Source organism: Gopherus flavomarginatus, chromosome 1, assembly GCF_025201925.1.
Source record: "Gopherus flavomarginatus isolate rGopFla2 chromosome 1, rGopFla2.mat.asm, whole genome shotgun sequence".
Taxonomy (NCBI): domain Eukaryota; kingdom Metazoa; phylum Chordata; order Testudines; family Testudinidae; genus Gopherus; species Gopherus flavomarginatus.
The window spans coordinates 148,731,006-148,750,719 of NC_066617.1; the positions used below are offsets into that span (position 1 = coordinate 148,731,006).

The 19,714-nt window shown below is 50.0% G+C and overlaps 1 protein-coding gene and 1 non-coding gene across 2 annotated transcripts in view; one reads left to right on the forward strand and one right to left on the reverse strand.

Moving 5' to 3' along the window:
* The window catches only part of LOC127046670 (zinc finger protein 436-like), a 545,929-nt gene that overhangs the window by 382,053 nt on the left and 144,162 nt on the right, over positions 1 to 19,714 (reverse strand). The window lies entirely within an intron of this gene.
* TRNAT-UGU (transfer RNA threonine (anticodon UGU)) lies at positions 14,663 to 14,736 on the forward strand. The gene has a single exon. It is a non-coding gene; the product is annotated as a tRNA-Thr (tRNA).

The following is a 19,714-nucleotide window of genomic DNA, read 5'->3' on the forward strand; positions in this document are numbered from 1 at the left end:
CCTACAAAATCAGGACACCTGATCACCCTAAGCAGGCCACACCCCAGACTCCATAGGGTTTGCAGGTGGGGTGTTCCCCCAGGGTTGGGATCAGGCTCAGGGTCCAGGGGACGTTTGGCAGGTCAAGAGACCTGGGGGTGTGTGTTGCCTGGGGGGTTTGGAGAACAGCAGTGAAGGGGAAGTTGGACACTTGCCAAAATACCAGGAAGACAAGGCAGGTGAGATGATACCTGTCATTGGACCAACTTTTCAGCCACGCAGGGCTCTTCTTCGTGTCAGGGAAAGGTGCTCAGAGCGTCACACGTACATATAAGGTGGAGCACTCTGCCCCGAGTCCCAGACACTCCCATTCTTCCTGGAACAGTGGGGGCCTGTCCCCACTGGCTTGTAAACAGCCCCACTGTGTAACCCAGAGATGGCTTCATCTTAGCTCCAAGACCCCAGCAGTCACTGCTCCAGTGGAGATGGTGACACAGCCCACTGCCCCATGTGGCTACCAGAGGCCACAGACTGGGTACTGGTTGAGGAGGATACATGCAGGGCACTGCCTCACCTGGCCACCGGGGTCACTGCTCCAATGGTGGTTGTGGTGGTAAGGGAATGAAACAGGGATCACTGCAGCAACAATAGCGGGGATACATGCAAGGCATTGCCACACCTGGCCACCAGAAGTCACTGCTCCAACAAGAAGGCACCTACAGGGCACTGCATCTACAGGGCTCTCCTGTGCCTGGCCAGCAGGGGTCAGTATCACAGTGCTAGTGGGGAGATACACATAGGGCTCTGCCACATCTGGCCTCCAGATAATACACCTAGAGCACTGCCCCACCGACTGTCCATGCAGTGGCCAGCACAAGGAGATGTGGACAGGACTGGATCAACCTTTTGTAGGCCCGGCGCCAAACAGATTTGTGGGCTCCCATGGGGGAATGGGGCATGGCACGAGGGGGTGACCCCAGAGCGAGGGGCTGGCCAGGGGCAAGCAATGGCGGGGGTGGGGAAGGGGGCACAGCCACGGTCTGCACAGCCTGGCACGAGGCCACTGTTTACAAACCCACAGCCGCCAGAGGCACACTGGCCTACCCAGCCCTGCGCTGCCAGCGTGCTCCGCCATACTACCCCCTGCTCATTACCCCCACCCCTTATGCCTGGCAACTCCCATGCCCAGTGCTCCTCTGGCCACGGAGCCCTATAACCAGCACCCCCCCCGCCTAGTGCTCCTCTCACAGCCCCCCCCCACAACTGCCCAGTGCTCCATATTCCTGAGGGAATTCAGCACCAAAACATTCAACGTTCTGTGCACTATTTTAAAATTCTGCACATTTTATTTGTCAATAAATAAATGTGGAAGCTCCAGCCTGCAGGGGGAGCACAGGCCACTGGCTGCATGGAGGTGGGAGATCACCCTGCAGCTTCCCCAGCCCCCCAGGACAGGGCTGCACTCGACCCTGAAACAGTGTAAGGAATGAGTCTACCCCAGAAACACCTTTGGGCACTGCCCCTCTGCACCAGCTGCACCAGGTGTGGGAGGCAGCTCAGCCTGGCAGGATCCAAGTGTGGAGGGGCTCAGTGAGGGGGATCCAGGTGGGGCTAGCAGGGTTCTGGGTGGAGCAGTCAGAGAGCAGGTGGTTCATTGGAGGATCTGGATGCACAGGGGCTCGTTGGGGCTGATGGAGCAGTGTGACTCTGAAGAGGGATCCAGGTAAAGGAGCTTGGGGCTCAGCAGGGGGTGTCTAGGTGTGGGGAGCGCAGCATAAGGGGGGCTGGGTGCAGGGCAGATAGAGCTCATTGGGGTGGGGGGCCAAGTGCAGTTGGCTGGGGCTCTGGGGGTGGGTGGCTGGGGGCTCATTGCGGTGGTACAGATGCAGGGGAGGTGGGGCTAGTCAGGGGGATGGTTCGATGGGGCTGCTTAATGGGCGAGCCTCAGCTGCTGCCAAGGGGATGCTGCATGCTGGGGCCCCGCTTCTCCCCTGCCCTCGCTTCTTCTATCCCATTCTCTTCCTCATCCCATGCTCCTTCCCCACTGCCCCATCTCCTCCCCATCCCACCCCCTTCCTCCCCTACTGCTTATTTTCCCCAGCCCCTCTTGCCCCACCCCAGCACATGCATTCCCGCTGTACAGAACAGGATGGACCCTCCCAGCACACAGAAGAGGGCACGACCGGGACTAGGACCCAAAAGGCTGCATCCAGCTGCAAAGTCAGCAGAACTGAACAGCCCCCTCTTTCAGGCAGGACTCCCCAGACACAGCTCCTACAGCCAATTCATGAGCACTGAACAAACACTGCAAGACTAATCTTTTACGGGCCAGATTTTAGCAAAGAGCCTCTGAGCCTCACCGCAGGGAGCTTCCCCCACCCCCCAGCCGTGAACAGAATATTGCTGCCAGCCTCCAGCTCAGGGTTGATCCTTCACTTCCTTCCATGCAGCTCTCAGAGAAAGAGCTCCCTAAGCACCCTGAAGGGGAAAATCCATAAACAAATCTTCCCTTTGCTCTCACTTGTCTAGGGCCCAGGCCTGCCAGGTATCTATCCCAGCACATGTCGGGTTAGGAGTTCCTGCTGTTCCCTCTTGAGAAACACTGACCTTGCGCTGCACTGGGGGGCTCTGGGGTCTGTCCCATTTTGCAAGCACGTATTTCCTGTTTCTGGGAAGGAAGAACTACTGCCCTGGCATTAACTCCCTGTTGCACTGTGCTTCCATCACAATGCCAGAGCCACGCTGGGCAGGAGACTCCTTTGTCAGCCGCCCTTGTGACAGGGGCAGGCTCATTTCCACAAGACACAGGTAGTTCGGAGAGACTGGGCAGCGGAAGGAGCCCCATGTCCTGAGCTAGGAGAGCTAATGCCCGATAAAGGAGACTTTTACCCTTATAGCTTTCACCACCCGCAGCTGAGAGGAGTGAGCAGTGGCAGTGGGTGGGGGGCAGGAGGCTGAGAGGAGCCCTGGGCCTGGACGCTTGAGGAGTGAGCAGCAGCAGTGGGTGAGAGGGAGGAGGCAGAGAGGAGCCCTGGGCCTGGCTGGTGGAGAGAAGCAAGCAGTGGACAGGGGCAAGGAGGTAGAGGGGAGAGGAGCCAGTGAGCAGGGGGACCTCAGGGTGCATCGCAAGTGGAGGGGGCCAGGCCGGGGCCCCTTTGGAGCCTGGGCCCAGCGCCATGGTGCCAGTGGCACCATCGGAAAGCCAGTACTGGGTGTGGACCCTGAGCAAGGCTTTTGGGTGATGCAGTAATGGAACTAGGGGATGATAAGGGCGGTTCCACACATCTCTAATCCCAGCCCCATTTCTCCTGTGCCCAAAGCCATGACCATGACCATGAGCCCACCCCTCTCAGTCTCAGACCGCAGAGCCCCAGAGACATGACTGGCCTCTCATGCTGAGACCCAGTTACAGCTATGAAGGCTCCCCAAACTCTCTAGAAAGAAGGGAGTGGGAGGAGCAACCTCCTTAGCCTGGCAGGCAGGACGCATCCTTCCCAGTATGGCAGAGATCCTGCCCCTAGGCAGATAGACCCAGCCTAGCCCATAGGAGACTGGGTGGGGGGGCATAGGAAGAGGATGCGGGCAACTGAACATGACAGGTTTTCATGAAAGGAGAGAAAGAGAGAGAGTTTAAGTGTGGGTTGCCCAACACAGTAGAGAAGAGAGACAGAGACAGAGAAACCTAGGAGAAAGGAATGAAACTCAGAACAGGGAGTCACCCTCAAAGATCCAAACTTCTCCTAGGCAGCACACACCACTGCTGACCAGAGAGATGAACAGCTCCAGCAAATGGCAACATCATCTGGACAACCGTACTCAGAGAGTAGTTATTAATGGTTCCCAATCCTGCTGGAAAGGTATCACGAGTGGGGTTCCGCAGGGGTCTGTTTTGGGACCGGCTCTGTTCAATAACTTCATCAACGACTTAGATATTGGCATAGAAAGTAAGCTTATTAAGTTTGCAGATGAAACCAAACTGGGAGGGATTGCAGCTGCTTTGGAGGATAGAGTCAAAATTCAAAATGATCCAGACAAATTGGAGAAATGGTCTGAGGTAAACAGGATGAAGTTTAACAAAGACAAATGCAAAGTGCTCCACTTATGAAGGAACAATCAGTTTCACATATACAGAATGGGAAGAGACTGTCTAGGAAGGAGTATGGCGGAAAGGGATCTAGGAGCTATAGTGGACAAAAAACTAAATATGAGTCAAGAGTGTGATGCTGTTGCAAAAAAAGCAAAAGCGATTCTGGGATGCATTAACAGGTGTGTTGTGAGCAATACACGAGAAGTCATTCTTCTGCTCTATTCTGCGCTGGTCAGGCCTCAGCTGGAATATTGTGTCCAGTTCTGGGCACACATTTCAAGAAAGATGTGGAGAAATTGGAGAGGATCCACAGAAGAGCAACAAGAATGATTAAAGGTCTAGAGAACGTGACCTATGAAGGAAGGCTGAAAGAATTGGGTTTATTTAGTTTGGAAAAGAGAAGACTGAGAGGGGACATGATAGCAGTTTTCAGGTATCTAAAAGGGTGTCATCAGGAGGAGGGAGAAAACTTGTTCACCTTAGCCTCCAATGATAGAACAAGAAGCAATGGGCTTAAACTGCAGCAAGGGAGGTTTAGGTTGGACATCAGGAAAAAGTTCCTAACTGTCAGGGTGATTAAACATTGGAATAAACTGCCTAGGGAGCTTGTGGAATCTCCATCTCTGGAGATATTTAAGAGTAGGTTAGATAAATGTCTATCGGGGTGGTCTAGACAGTATTTGGTCCTGCCATGAGGGCAGGGGACTGGACTCGATGACCTCTTGAGGTCTCTTCCAGTCCTAGAGTCCATGAATCTGTGAATCTCTCTTGAATCCACAGCTAGTCAGGACATTTTTTTTCTTTTTTTTTTCTTTTCTTTTTCCCCGAAGAAACCCACATCCAGCAAATGGGAAGTCCCTGCCTGGAGCCAGAGGGGTGGTGACCAGAGCCCTAGCCAGACCGAACACTTATCTCACAGCCAGTGACAGCTGCTCTGCTCCCAACTGGACAGGACTTGCCTGGCATAAACAATGCTTGTGCTTTCACTCATTTTCCATCTCACCACTGGGATGGACTCTTTCCCCCCTTCTCTTCCACCTCCCACACACACACTTCTTTCCCCTTGATGCCAAACACAACACAAGAAGAAAAAACAAAAGTTATCATCACAATCAGCCGTGATGGCTAGGCTCTCCTTCTCGCATCGCCCACGCTCCAGGGCTGTGCCCTGATCCCCCTTTGCATGATGTTGTCACAGCTACAATTAGAAAGCACCGCACTGCACCTGAACCCAAAATAGTCACTCTGCACAGGGGACTCTTGTCCCTTCCACTGGTCTTAACCTCACAGAGCTCCAGGCCCAGCTAGGATGCACCTTATTTTTCTTTAGTACTGGGGCTCTCATCCTCTCCTTCCTATCCCTCTTGGACTCCATCTGTGAGCAGGGCCAGCTCTAGCAATTTCGCTTCCCCAAGCACAGCGGCATGCCGCGGGGGGTGCTCTGCTGCTCGCCGGTCCCACTGCTCCGGTGGACCCCCCGCAGGCTTCCCTGAGGGGGTTCCGGTGGTCCAGCGGCTCCAGTGGACCTCCCGCAGGTGTGCCTGCGGATGCTACACCGGAGCCGTGGGATCAGCGGACCCTCTGCAGGCACGCCTGCGGGAGGTCCACAGAAGCCGCCTGCCACCCTCCCGGCAACTGGCAGAGATCCCCCCCGCGGCATGCCTCCCCAAGCACGTGCTTGGCGTGCTGTGGTCTGGAGCCGGCCCTTTCTGTGAGAGAGGACAGGGAAATGTTACAGACACAGAGACCCTCCCCCAGCTCTCTCTGCACCTTTGGCTCACACCTGGTTATCTCCCCAAACCTTGGGGCTGCCCAGCATGTCTCCATCCACAGAAGTCATCTGGTCTCACCTTAGACTCCATCTTCATATTGCTCTTCTCCTTCTCAGAACTCCTGCTCTGCTCCTCAGACCTGTCTTTCCTCAGCTCTGCAGGCAGAAGGGAAGGGGCATCATGGGAACACACACACCCCACTCCAGACACCACATGGCATCCACAGGGCTATCAAACCATGTCACCTTTGGCCAAAAACCACATCCCATCCCAAGGGAGCAAACCCCCTTTGTGAGCCCGGCACAAACCCACACCAAGCTCAGCCAAACTGGGACCTTGCCCCCTGCTTTCCCGGGCTCATGGATGGAGAAGTTTGGTGGGCGGTGGAGCCCCAAGGGACTGGCTCAGTGTGTGAATGAGTGACTGGGGTATATGTGGGGGGCCGGCCTGTGGGTTTGGGTGTCCAAGAGGACCCAAGGTAAGGGACTAGGGGGATTAAGGGTAGAGGAGGGTAGGGTTACCAAGGTGCACTGTGGGAATGGGGATTTAGAGACCCCAGAGAGGACGGGTAGGGCGAGTTGGAGGGCCCCATGGGGGCTGAAAAGGGGAACCAGACAGGTTGGGGGGAGCAGAGAGTGGAGATGAGGAACTCGCACACTGGGGATGGAGGGGGCGGTGGAGTGACAGGGACATGGGGCCCAGTGCTGGAGAAATGGGTTGGAGTTGATGGGGGTGGGGTGGGAGGATGACGCTCAGGGAGGCAGCACATTGGCAGAGCAAAGGGAAAGGCCACACAGAGAGGAGAGGGTGGGGGAGGGGGATTTGGGGGTAAAGGGGAGGTTGGGGGTGAACTACGGGGAGTTTGGGGAGCAGGACTGAGGGGTCCCCATGGGTGCAGGGCAGGGCTGGGGGAGGGGGCCGGGGGAGCTGAATGGGCCCAGGGACAGGGCAGGCTGGGGGCTGAGGGGGATGTCAGGTCCCTAAGGAGCACGGAGCAGATGGGGCAGGGGCTGGGGGTGCTGAGGGGGCCCCACGTGTGCAGACTGGGCCGGGGGGGGTGGGGCCTGACCCTGCAGGGTATACATCACATCTCTCTATGTGAGACAGATGCATGTATATCGATCATTCTCTATAGAAATAGACAGTCATATTTCTTTATTTGCTACTTTTCTCACTGTCTCTGATACTATGGGATAGTATTAAAATGGAAAAAAGTCAATGATGGCTATGAAGGAGATTAGAGAGATACAACGGCAGATAGTAAACAGTCAGTATAAAAGTTTTAGAGTTCACTTAAATAGCTGAAAGCTAAGAAATAAAAATGATGACACAAGATGACAAAGTGGGAGGTTTAAATTTTTAAAGAAAATTTTACTTAACATTTTCTACTGATGCCCAGGCAAATTTCTGTCTATACATAGCCCTTCCCTCCTATGGAGACACTGAATACACAATGTCAAGTAACACACAGACTGAAACAATGTTAAAGTCAGCTTTTGCCTTTTGGTCCCGCTCCCCCCGGCCAGAACCCAGCAACCCCGCATCCCCAATCTCCCAGCCGGATCCCCGCAACCCCATGGCCTCGCTATCCCGGCTTGAGCTCCGCATGTCCGCAGCGCCGCTCTCCCAGCCGGAGCCCCACGGCCCTGCCACCCCGACCAGAGAACCGCATCCCTGATCTCCCGGCTGGAGCCCTGAAACCCCTTGGTCCTGCTACCCTGGCCTGAGCTCTGCATCCCTGCAGCCCCGCTGTCCCGACCAGAGCCTTTCAACCCCACAGTCCAGCTCTCCTGGTCCTCTCTTAAGGTAATGGTTGACCATGCTCTGCTTTACTCACCTGGCGGCGCTCTGGGTCTTCAGTGGCACTTCGGTGACGGGTTTTTCGCTTGCTCTGGGTCTTCGGCGGCACTTTGGCGGTGGGTCCTTCACTTGCTCGCACTGGGTCTTTGGTGGCAGGTCCTTCAGGGCCACCAAGGACCTGGAGTGAGTGAAGGATCCATCGCTGAAGTGCCGTCAAAGACTCGGAGCACTGTCCAGTCAGTACAAGCCCCACATGTTTTTTTACATGTGGGTTTTTTTTAGTTCTCCCTTCCGGGGGCCTGTTAAAACTGTTCAAATTGGGCCCCACACTTCCTAAAGCTGGCCCTGTCATGGCACTGCTGCTAGTCCCTGTCGCCCCTCTTCTCCTGCATCCCCCATGCAATCTGCTCAGAGGTGTCCACGTTTCTGTGGCTGGTCCATAGCTGTGCTTGCACAGCCTCTTCTTCCCAGAGGCCCAGCAGATCCACTATCTCCAGTTTACTCCAAGCGGGAGTGCATGTGGACAGCATGTTCAGCTAGACAGTTGCACACAGGAATGGAGAATTGCTAGGGAGACAGTCAAGAAAAAAAGTTGTGGAACTTTAACAAGGAAAGGGGCATTCTGGTCTCTGTGATCCCTGGACAATGGAGTTTGCAGTTGTGACTAGAGCAGTCAGTGTCAGGCACTGTGGGACAGCTGCTGGAGGATTGTTAGGGCTGACAAAGGTAATGCAGTATCAATACTTGTGCTGCACTGACCTGGGTACATTGACCATGGTTCAATGCCACTTGGGGAGGTGGTGTTACTGTGTTGCTGTAATGGGGCACTTACATCAGTGAGAGAGACATTTAAGTGTAAACACATGCACAACTAGGTTGACAGAAGACAGATTCATCAGCCTAACTTTTTCAGTGTACACCAGACCTAAGTGCTTATTTTCATTTGGTAGTACAATAACTTCTCACCAAAAAAAATCTATATCTGATTTCCTGGCAATTGTTTGCAGTGCTTCATAACTAATACACTTTTTCTCTCTTAATAATCTCAAAAATCTGATTAATTTATTTGTCATTACATCAAAATACAGTTCTGCTTGAAGAAACACGTCATCCTATAGCTGCGTCAATATATGCAGCAGTTGAATTCATGTTTACATTTGAGTGCTTGCCCCATGCTGGCAGAAACAGTGCTTACAAACTCAGCTATTTTGCTTCCCCAAAACTGTAAAATTTGTAAAGAGAAAAGCACAGCAGACACCTAAAATGAAGGTATAACTTTTCTCAGCAGAGAAAGCGAGGCTTTCAGCGTGAACACGTGTGTTGATGTTTTGCATGCATAGGAACACATCAATGGAAAGATCTTTAACAAATTGTTTTTGTGTGATCATAAAAACAACATAGTAGGAGGCATCTTTCTGAAATGCATCTCAAGTGTGGGACCAGTAGGGTAAAAATTATCCCTGTAGGAGATGGAAGTCACTTGCCTATGTCTACACTAGCACTTTTGTCAGTAAAACTTTTGATGGTCAGGGGTGTGAAGGAAAACATCCCCCTGACCTACATAAGTTTTGCTAACAAAACTGCCAATGTGGACTGCGCTGCAGCGGTATAGCTGTGCTGCTGTAAGATCTCTAGTGTAGATAAAGCAGCAAAGAATCCTGTGGCACCTTATAGACCAGCAGACATTTTGATGCATGAGCTTTCGTGGGTGAATACCCACTTCATCAGATGCATGTAGTGGAAATTTCCAGGGGCAGGTATATATATGTAAGCAAGCTAGAGATAATGAGGTTAGATCAATCAGGGAGGAGAGGCCCTGTTCTAGCAGTTGAGGTGTGAAATCCAAGAGAGGAGAAACTGGTTTTGTAGTTGGCCAGCCATTCACAGTCTTTGTTTAATCCTGAGCTGATGGCGTCAAATTTGCAGATGAACTGAAGCTCAGCAGTTTCTCTTTGAAGTCTGGTCCTGAAGTTTTTTTGCTGCAGGATGGCCACCTTAAGGTCTGCTATAGTGTGACCAGGGAGGCTGAAGTGTTCTCCTACAGGTTTTTGTATATTGCCATTCCTAATATCTGATTTGTGTCCGTTTATCCTTTTCCGTAGCGACTGTCCAGTTTGGCCAATGTACATAGCAGAGGGGCATTGTTGGCATATGATGGCGTATATTACATTGGTGGGCGTGCAGGTGAATGAACCAGTGATGATGTGGCTGATCTGGTTAGGTCCTGTGATGGTGTCACTGGTGTAGATATGTGGGCAGAGTTGGCATCGAGGTTTCTTGCATGGATTGCTTCCTGAGCTAGAGTTCCTATGGTGCGGTGTGCAGTTACTGGTGAGAAAATGTTTCAGGTTGGCAGGTTGTCTGTGGGCGAGGACTGGCCTGCCACCCAAGCCTGTGAAAGTATGGGATCGTTGTCCAGGATGGGTTGTAGATCCCTGATGATGCGTTGGAGGGGTTTTAGCTGGGGACTGTATGATGGCCAGTGGAGTCCTGTTGGTTTCTTTCTTGGGTTTGTCTTGCAGTAGGAGGCTTCTGGGTACACGTCTGGCTCTGTTGATTTGTTTCCTTATTTTCTCATGCGGGTATTGTAGTTTTGAGAATGCTTGATGGAGATTTTGTATCTGATGAAGTGGGTATTCACCCACGAAAGCTCACGCTCCAAAACATGTGTTAGTCTACAGGATTCTTTGCTGCTTTTACAGATCCAGACTAAAATGGCTACTCCTCTGATACTTGAGTGAAGATAGACACAGCCTAAGGAATCAGAATGTCAAATTAGAAGTTATGCTCCAGCTAGAAATTGCTAACCATGGTTCCAGAGACCAGAATGTGAGCCAACACTGTAACAGTTTCATAGGGTAAAATTTTTTCTAGCCCTGTCTTAATTATTATGAAAGTGAGGAGTAATTTTTAAATCCATAGTCTTTATTGCATTCAACTAATAAAAATCAAAATTTTGAAACCTAAGCCTTTTAAAAATCAGCTGCAGTAATGTTCTCCTTGTGTTTCAGGTTCAGTGATCTACACTTTGTATTAAGGAAAAAAGCAGATATAAAATAAGCTGGGTTGTGGAAGAATGGAAAGAAGGCCTTTCACAAGGGCCTTTCAGAAGATTCAAGAGCTTGAAAGTCAACTAGACAAGCTTAAAAAAGACTAAAGACAGCAAAGACAGGTTCAGCTTGAATCACTTGAGGCAGCTTTGAAGAAGCAGAAGGTAATCGTCTTAATGCACCATGTAACTTTTAATACAGTTTTGTTCTGCTCATATCCATTCATAGTGCTGCTGCAAACCTTCCCCTGCCCGCTAATTTGACCATGTCACCTCTCTCGGCGCCCCTCCATTCTCTAATGCAACTTCACTTCCTAGCTCCTTCATGGCCTACCCCAACCTAGGCATCCTTTTTTTCATTCACTATTGAAATGTCAACTCCAGCTTCTGATTGGCCCATAACACATCCAGTTGTTAAATTTTTAAACAAGCACCTTTGTGTTACTGGAAGATTGGACAAATGACCAGGGAGGAGTATAAAAATATTGTTCAGGCATGCAGGAGTGAACCCAGGAAGACCAAATCATACTTGGGAGTTGCAGCTAGCAAGAGGTGTTAAGAGTAACAAGAAGGGTTTCTTCAGGTATGTTAGCAACAAGAAGAAAGTCAAGGAAAGTGTGGGCCCCTTGCTGAATGAGAGAGGCAACCTAGTGACAGAGGATGTGGAAAAAGCTAATATATTCAATGATTTTTTTGTCTCTGTCTTCACAAACAAGGTCAGCTCCCAGACTGCAGCACTGGGCAGCACAGCATGGGGAGAAGGTGACCAGCCCTCTGTGGAGAAAGAAGTGGTTCGAGACTATTCAGAAAAACTGGACGAGCACAAGTCCATGGGGCCGGATGCGCTGCACCCAAGGGTGCTAAAGGAGTTGGCGAATGTGATTGCAGAGCCATTGGCCAATATCTTTGAAAACTCATGGCAAATGAGGGAGGTCCCGGATGACTGGAGAAAGGCTAATGTAGTACCCATCTTTAAAAAAGTGAAGAAGCAGGATCCAGGGAACTACAGGCCAGTCAGCCTCACCTCAGTTCCTGGAAAAATCATGGAGCAGGTCCTCAAGGAATCAATTCTGAAGCACTTAGAGGAGAGGAAAGTGATCAGGAACAGTCAGCACAGATTCACCAAGGGCAAGTCATGCCTGACTAACTTAATTGTCTTCTATGAGGAGATAACTGGGTATGTGGATGAAGGGAAAGCAGTGGATGTGTTATTCCTTGACTCTAGCAAAGTTTTTTATATGGTCTCCCATAGTATTCTCGCCAGCAAGTTAAAGAAGTATGGGCTGGATGATTGGACTATAAGATGGATAGAAAGCTGGCTAGATCGTCGGGCTCAGCAGGTAGTGATCAACAGCTCCATGTCTAGTTGGCAGCCGGTTTCATGCGGAGTACCCCAAGGGTTGGTCCTGGGGCTGGTTTTGTTCAATATCTTCATTAATTATCTGGAAGATGGCGTGCACTGCACTCTCAACAAGTTTGCAGATGAAACTAAGTTTGGAGGAGTGGTAGATACTCTGGAGGGTAGGGATAGGATAAAGAGGGACCTAGACAAATTAGAGGACTGGGCCAAAAGAAACCTAATGAGGTTCAACAAGGACAAGTGAAGAGTCCTGCACTTAGGATGGAAGAATCCCATTCACTGTTACAGACTAAGGACCGAATGGCTAGGAAGCAGTTCTGCAGAAAAGGACCTAGGGGTTGCAGTGGATGAGAAGCTGGATATGAATCAACAGTGTGCCCTTGTTGCCAAGAAGGCTAACGGCATTTGGGCTGTATAAATAGGGGCATTGCCTGCAGATCGAGGATGTGATCATTCCCCTCTATTCGACATTGGTGAGGCCTCATCTGGAGTACTGTGTCCAGTTTTGGGCCCCACACTACAAGAAGGATATGGAAAAATTGGAAAGAGTCCAGCGAAGGACAACAAAAATGATTAGGGGGCTGGAGCACATAACTTATGAGAAGAGGATGAGGGAACTTGGATTGTTTAGTCTGCAGAAGAGAAGAATGAGGGGAGATTTGATTGCTGCTTTCAACTACCTGAAGGGGGGTTCCAAAAAGGATGGATCTAGTCTCTTCTCAGTGGTAACAGATGAGAGAACAAGGAGTAATGGTCTCAAGTTGCAGTGGGGGAGGTTTAGGTTGGATATCAGGAAAAACTTTTTCACTCGGAGAGTGATGAAGCACTGGAATGGGTGCTAGGGAGGTGGTGGAATCTCCTAGGGAGGTGGTGGAATCTCCTTCCTCAGAGGTTTTTAAGGTCAGGATTGACAAATCCCTGGCTGGGATGATTTAGTTGGAAATTGGTCCTGCTTTGAGCAGGGGGTTGGACTAGATGACCTCCTGAGGTCCCTTCCAACTCTGATATTCTATGATTCTATGAAAATGGAGCTGGGGCAGCAAAGAGCTGCCAAATGTTCTGAGGGCTGGAGAAAAATGCCTTCTAGTGAGCTATTGAAAGAGCTCAACCTGTTCAGTTTATCAAAAGAAGATTGAAAGATGACTTCACTGAAGTATTGAAGTGCCTTAATGGAGAGAAAAGATTGGGCTTTAAAGGGCTCTTAATCGAGCAGAGAAAGGCATAACAAGACCCAATGGCTTGAAGGTGAAAAGAGACAAATTCAGATTACAAATAAGACACAAATAGTCAACAGCGAGGATGATTCACCACAGGAACAAGCTACTAAGGAAATTGGTCGATTCGCCATCTCCTGATGTCATTTAATGAAGACTGGATGCCTTTCTGGAATGTGTTTTCCCCAAAAGTAGCTATTGTGTCATACAGGAGGCCTGTGGATATGCAGATTAAATGCTCTAATGGTCTCTTCTGACCGTAAAGTCGATTAATTTCTGAAAAACTGAGTATAGCATTGGGAGCAGCATCTGATGTTTTACTGTCTAGCCGGCTTGCTTCCTAGAACAAATGCTCCTTGAGTGGGGTGATCCACAGGGAGTAGTTCAAACCTCCAAAGAGCCTGGGCAAGGGCAGGATATTAGCAAAGCAAGGGAGGGGTGTGGCAGTGACATCACAAGACCTTTTGCAGGACCTCAGACTATTGGTCAAAGGTGGTGGGGAGGTGGTGACCTCACAGAGAGATGCTAACATCAGCCAGGCAGGACAGGGGCAAGGGGCCAGAGAAACCTCAGAGACCCCTGTGGCTTTGCTTCAGCAAGTCTCCTTCTCCAGGTCTCTCTTTGAGGACTGAGAGCGTATTTGGGTTCATGTACGTGAGCGCCAGGAGGAACCTCTTTCGAGTTTTCTCCTTCCCTTTTAGTGATTTTACTAGAAAACAGACATCCCTGTTTAGAAGGTAAGAGCCCCCTCGAGGGAAGGGGTGTCATGGGGGCATCACAGTTTGGACTCCGTGGCCCCCCCAATGAAAGGAAGTTCCTGCCACCCTGCTCTGTGTTCACAGTGCGGGAGGGAGCAGCATTCTATGGCAGAGATGTGCTCCTGGCTGCCGGACCAGAGCAGCAGGCTCAGCTGTCAGAACTTCCCAGAGCGATGAAAGGGGAGGGGCCCAGCCTCTCTAGCAGGAATGCCGAGCAGGTGAGTTCACAGAGGGCATTGTGGGATACTGGTGGAGGCCAGTTATGGTGATATAATGAACGGCAGCATCCACACTGACACTCTGTCACTGCAAGAAGCTCTAGGCCTCTTGTAGTGGTTATTTTATTTTGTCACCAAAACAGGGCAGTTTTGTTGCCAGACGTGGCTTTGCAGTGTGTGCACCAGCCACAAACTACTGACTGAGGGAGCGTTGTGCATTTTTCACACGCCTGAGCAATATAATTCTGCTGAAATAACTTTGTAGTGCAGACGTGGCCAAAGATTCTCTTATACACACAGCTTGCAAGGAAAACCTCACCTGTTCCTCTGCTTTGCAGAATCCAAACACAAGCAAAGCTTGTCAGGCCCCGATAGGGATGGCAGGGAGTCAGGTGTGGACAGAGATGGTACTTTAACCACAGGCAAGCACCATGGCTAAGTTGGTTAAAGCATCTGTTTTGTAAACAGGAGATCCTGGGTTCAACTCCTAGTGGTGCCTTGGGGAGTGGTTGTTGGGGCACCTGGTATTGGCTAGTGTCAGAGGACAATATTCAGAGCTAGGTGGACCTTTGGTCTAGCCCAGTGTGGCTGTTTTTATGGTTTAAATTACACTCACAGGCACTGATAACAGAGTTACTTAAAGTTTGGGAGGTAGGAGCTGGTAGATGAGTGTTCTAAGCCCCAGCAGATGACCCCCTCCCTCTGGGACAGGGGCAGGTCTGAGCTCTCACACCAAATGGCTCATTGTGGCTGCCAGAATCTGTGGGCAGCTCATTTAGTTTGCACTGAGGGTTGAGTCCTGCTTTGTGCACTGTGTGTGGGAATGAAAATCCTAAACCACCCTTTGAAATTACAAATGCAGCAGGATGTGTTATTGTCCCTGACCCAAAGCAAACAGACCAATGGAGAAATGCCATTGAGTCCAGGGTAATAGTCCACTGCTGTTTTACCTTTTTCTCTTGCTAAACTCCCTCCCAGCCTTGTGGGGTCCCACAGCCCAGTATTGAGCCTGAGCTGAGACATCTACACTGCAAATTTACCACCCCATGACCAAAGCCTCGGGAGCCTGAACTGGCATGGGGCAGCCCTGGGTGTTTCATTGCAGTGTGGACATAGCCTAGCATTATGTTTACACTGCCATTAACACCCCCAAGTCACTATTCTCAAACCCTGGGTCAATTGATTCAGGCTTGTGGGGCTTGTGCTGCAGGGTTATAAAATTACAGTGTAGACACTTGGGCTTAATCCCAGCCTCCGAGATCCCACGAGGAGTGAGGGTCTCCGAGCCTGGACTCCAGTCTGAGCTCAAATGTCTACACTGCAGTTTTTAGCCTCACAACCTGAGCCCTAGGCGTCCAAATCAGATCATCCCAGCTAGCTGGGCCACAGGGCTTTTATCACAGTATAGATGCCCTCTCAGAGTATGTCTACATTGCAATGTAAGCCCAGGGTTAGTAGAAGTCACATCAGCAGCCCCAACACATAAACATAAACCACGAGGAAAAGATACCAAAAGTACTTTAACATGAGCCATTCCCTCTCTGCACCCCACGCACAGCTGTTGTCCTTAGTGCAAGCCCAGAGGTGCCTCTGTAGAATTCCCCTCCCATCCTGGGTGGAAAAGGGGGAAAATAAGAAGGCACTGTACTCACTATGTTGTTTAGGGACTCACTCATCCCTCCACAGCCACTCTGTCCTAAAGTTGATTTAACATCTAAATTTTAGTATTAGAACCCAGACCCCAGCCCACTTGGCTTTGGAACCCATGTCCCCTGCCTAGCAAGTGATATTGAATTGAGGGTGAATCCCTCAGTTGGGGTCTGCCAAGCACAGTTCTGCTGCCCTCGATTCACACAACAAGGATAACAGCCCTTTATTTCTCCTCCCCTAATAACAAAGAGACTGGGAATCCAATACCAGCCAGAAGTGATCATTTCGGCAAGCAATCCAACCTATTTCCAACATACTGTAAAATCCACATGGAGACTCATACATGAAACCTTGCAAGAAAATCTTGAGGGGGTCTGAAGCACCTGCTGCTGGAGGGAAGGAGGGGCTGTGGGTTGGGATTGAGAAGCAGCTTGAGGAGGAGGGGCCTGTGGGTTGGGATTCAGGGCACTGGGAATAGGAGGGGCTGTGGGTTGGGACTGAGGAGAAGAGTGAAAAGGAGTAGACTCTGGTTGGGAGTGAGGAGCAGTGAGCATAGGAGGGGCTGTGGGTTGGGACTGAGAGGCACTAGGAAAAGAGGGGACATGGATTTAGGCTGAAGAGCATCCTCATTTGGGGATCCAGCAGGACAGGGGAAGGCAGCAGGTGATTCTAATTCCTGAGGGATATTCTGTGTGTTCGTGTGTGTGTGCAGGGAAGGAACATGCTATATGTCCAGAGGCCTTTATTCCTCCAGCCTGCAAGGACAGAGGGGATGTCAGGAAGCTGCCCTTCAATCCCACACACACGAGGGCCCTTCCTAGGAAAGGCAAAATCCTGAAGAGAAAAAGTAACATCAAAGAAGACTCCAGAAAGACAAATTTTTAAGATCTTAGTGGAAAGTTTAGTACCTGACCAGGAATTTGAACCCTCAGATTAAAAATCTAATGCTCTACCAACTGAGCTAGTCAGGCTCATAAAGGAAATGAGCAAGTTGGTGTAGAGGAGAAACTAGTCAAGAAAAAGCAAGACAAATACAATAGGGTAAACCTGCTTCTCTCTCTCTTTTCCCAGCTCTAGCCTGGCCTGGTATTAGTGCTGGTTAAGAAGATGGGGAAATATCGCCATCTATCATCCTTTCATAGCTATACAAGGATCAGGCACAAAACAGAGGTGCCCATCTGCAAGTGCCGAATGGTTGGATTGGCTAATGTAGCCTGTAGATGTCCAGGGCACACTGGGATATAGAGCCAAGTGTCCATCACCATCATTATTTCAAGGGGATAATGATAATGGTAGGAATGTTCACAATTGACTCAGCAGTTGCATACAAAGGTGCACTTTTGGCAGTTACATTGGGAAATTCTGGCTCCTTCTCAGGCTCAGGTTGGCCACCCTGGTCTAGATGTAGAAGTTAAAAAATTTAAACTTGAACAAGGGGCCAATTTCCCCATCATTTCACACCTTTACATCCAAACACGATAACTTTCTGAATGAACCCTCCTCCTTCAGCCAGAAGATCTTGGGGTGGATGTAGGAGTCACTGGGTAAAATTCTTGGACTCTGTTCTAAATCAGGTCAGAGCAGAGGTACCTAGTGATCTAGTCTGGCTGTAAAATCTATAGATCAACACCAGATATGGACTGAAATTAATGATATGGACTGAAATTGATCCTCAGAAACAGCTGTTCCCCACCCAGATCCCAGCAAAGGGCTCTCCAAGGAAGGGGGCTGTTGAGGAAGGAAAGAAGAAAGATGTCCTTCTCTCACTGGAGGAACTGAGCTCTGTGCTTTGGACAGAAAGGAGGAGAAGGAAATGGCTACACGATGGCAGAAGAACCTAAGAAATGAAACACAATAGGCTTCTGTGCACATTGGTTCTGAACAGTGAATGAACGTGACTCTCGTATCATGAAAAGCCAAAAAGCCATTTCTTTCTATGACCGGGAGGAAAGAGTTCCAATAATTCCTGCCTGTTTACTTTTGAATTGTTTTACATTCCCCAGTTCAGTTCCAACTGCTCTGCTAGAAACACCCAAAAGTCCCTGCTCACCCCAGGAAGAGGAAAAAGAGAAACCCCCTCTCGGCACTGCCCTTGGCTCCAGGCTGCTGTCTCAGGGTGCAGGTGGGGACTGATTGTTTGCTGCTGAGGAGAGAACCAGTAGAAGCCTCTGATGCTCTGTTCCTAGCATCTGCCCAGCCCAGGCTGTCCTCTGCCTCAGCTGCTGCTCCCTGCCTGCTCTAGAGTCAAACATGCAGGGTCCCAGGGGAACAGAGACTGGGACAGGGCAGCAGCCTGGGTTGTACTGGGAAGATGCTGGGAGTTCTCGTTCCCTGAGAACTGGCCTGGCTCCCTTCTCAACAGTAAACATATCAATTCCACGTCCCCTCCTCAGAAAAATCAGCCTGGAGCCAAGGGCAGCAGGGGACTATTCCCTCTAGTCAACTAGACAAGCTTAAAAAAGACTAAAGACAACAAAGACAGGTTCAGCTTGAATCACTTGAGGCAGCTTTGAAAAAGCAGAAGGTAATCGTCTTAATGCACCATGTAACTTTTAATACAGTTTTGTTCTGCTCTTATCCATTCAAGGTGCTGCTGCAAAGATTCCCCTGCCCGCTAATTTGACCATGTCACCTCTCTCGGCGCCCCTCCGTTCTCTAGTGCAACTTCACTTCCTAGCTCCTTCATGGCCTACCCCAACCTAGGCATCCTTTTTTTCATTCACTATTGAAATGTCAACTCCAGCCTCTGATTGGCCCATAACACATCCAGTTGTTAAATTTTTAAACAAGCACCTTTGTGTTACTGGAAGATTGGACAAATGACCAGGGAGGAGTATAAAAATATTGTTCAGGCATGCAGGAGTGAAACCAGGAAGGCCAAATCACACTTGGAGTTGTAGCTAGCAAGAGATGTTAAAAGTAAGAAGAAGGATTTCTTCAGGTATGTTAGCAACAGGAAGAAAGTCAAGGAAAGTGTGGGCCCCTTACTGAATGAGAGAGGCAACCTAGTGACAGAGGATGTGGAAAAAGCTAATGTATTCAATGATTTTTTTGTCTCTGTCTTCACAAACAAGGTCAGCTCCCAGACTGCTGCACTGGACCGCACAGTATGGGGAGAAGGTGACCAGCCCTCTGTGGAGAAAGAAGTGGTTCGAGACTATTCAGAAAAACTGGACGAGCAAAAATCCATGGGGCCGGATGCGCAGCATCCAAGGGTGCTAAAGAAGTTGGCGGATGTGCTTGCACAGCCTTTGGCCATTATATTTGAAAACTCACGGCAAATGAGGAAGGTCCTGGATGACTGGAAAAAACCTACTTTAGTGCCCATCTTTAAAAAAAGGAAGAAGGAGGATCCAGGGAACTACAGGCCAGTCAGTCTCACCTCAGTCCCTGAAAAAATCATGGAGCAGGTCCTCAAGGAGTCAATTCTGAAGCACTTAGAGGAGAGGAAAGTGATCAGGACAGTCATCATGGATTCACCAAGGGCAAGTCATGCCTGACTAACCTAATTGCCTTCTATGAGGAGATAACTGGGTCTGTGGATGAGGGGAAAGCAGTGGATGTGTTATTCCTTGACTTTAGCAAAGCTTTTGATACAGTCTCCCACAGTATTCTTGCAGGCAAGTTAAAGAAGTATGGGCTGAATGATTAGACTATAAGATGGATAGAAAGCTGGCTATATCGTCAGGCTCAGCGGGTAGTGATCAACGGCCCCAAGTCTAGTTGGCATCCGGTTTCAAGCGGAGTGCCCCAAGGCTCAGTCCTGGGTCCGGTTTTTTTCAATATCTTCATTAATGATCTGGAGGATGGCGTGGACTGCACTCTCA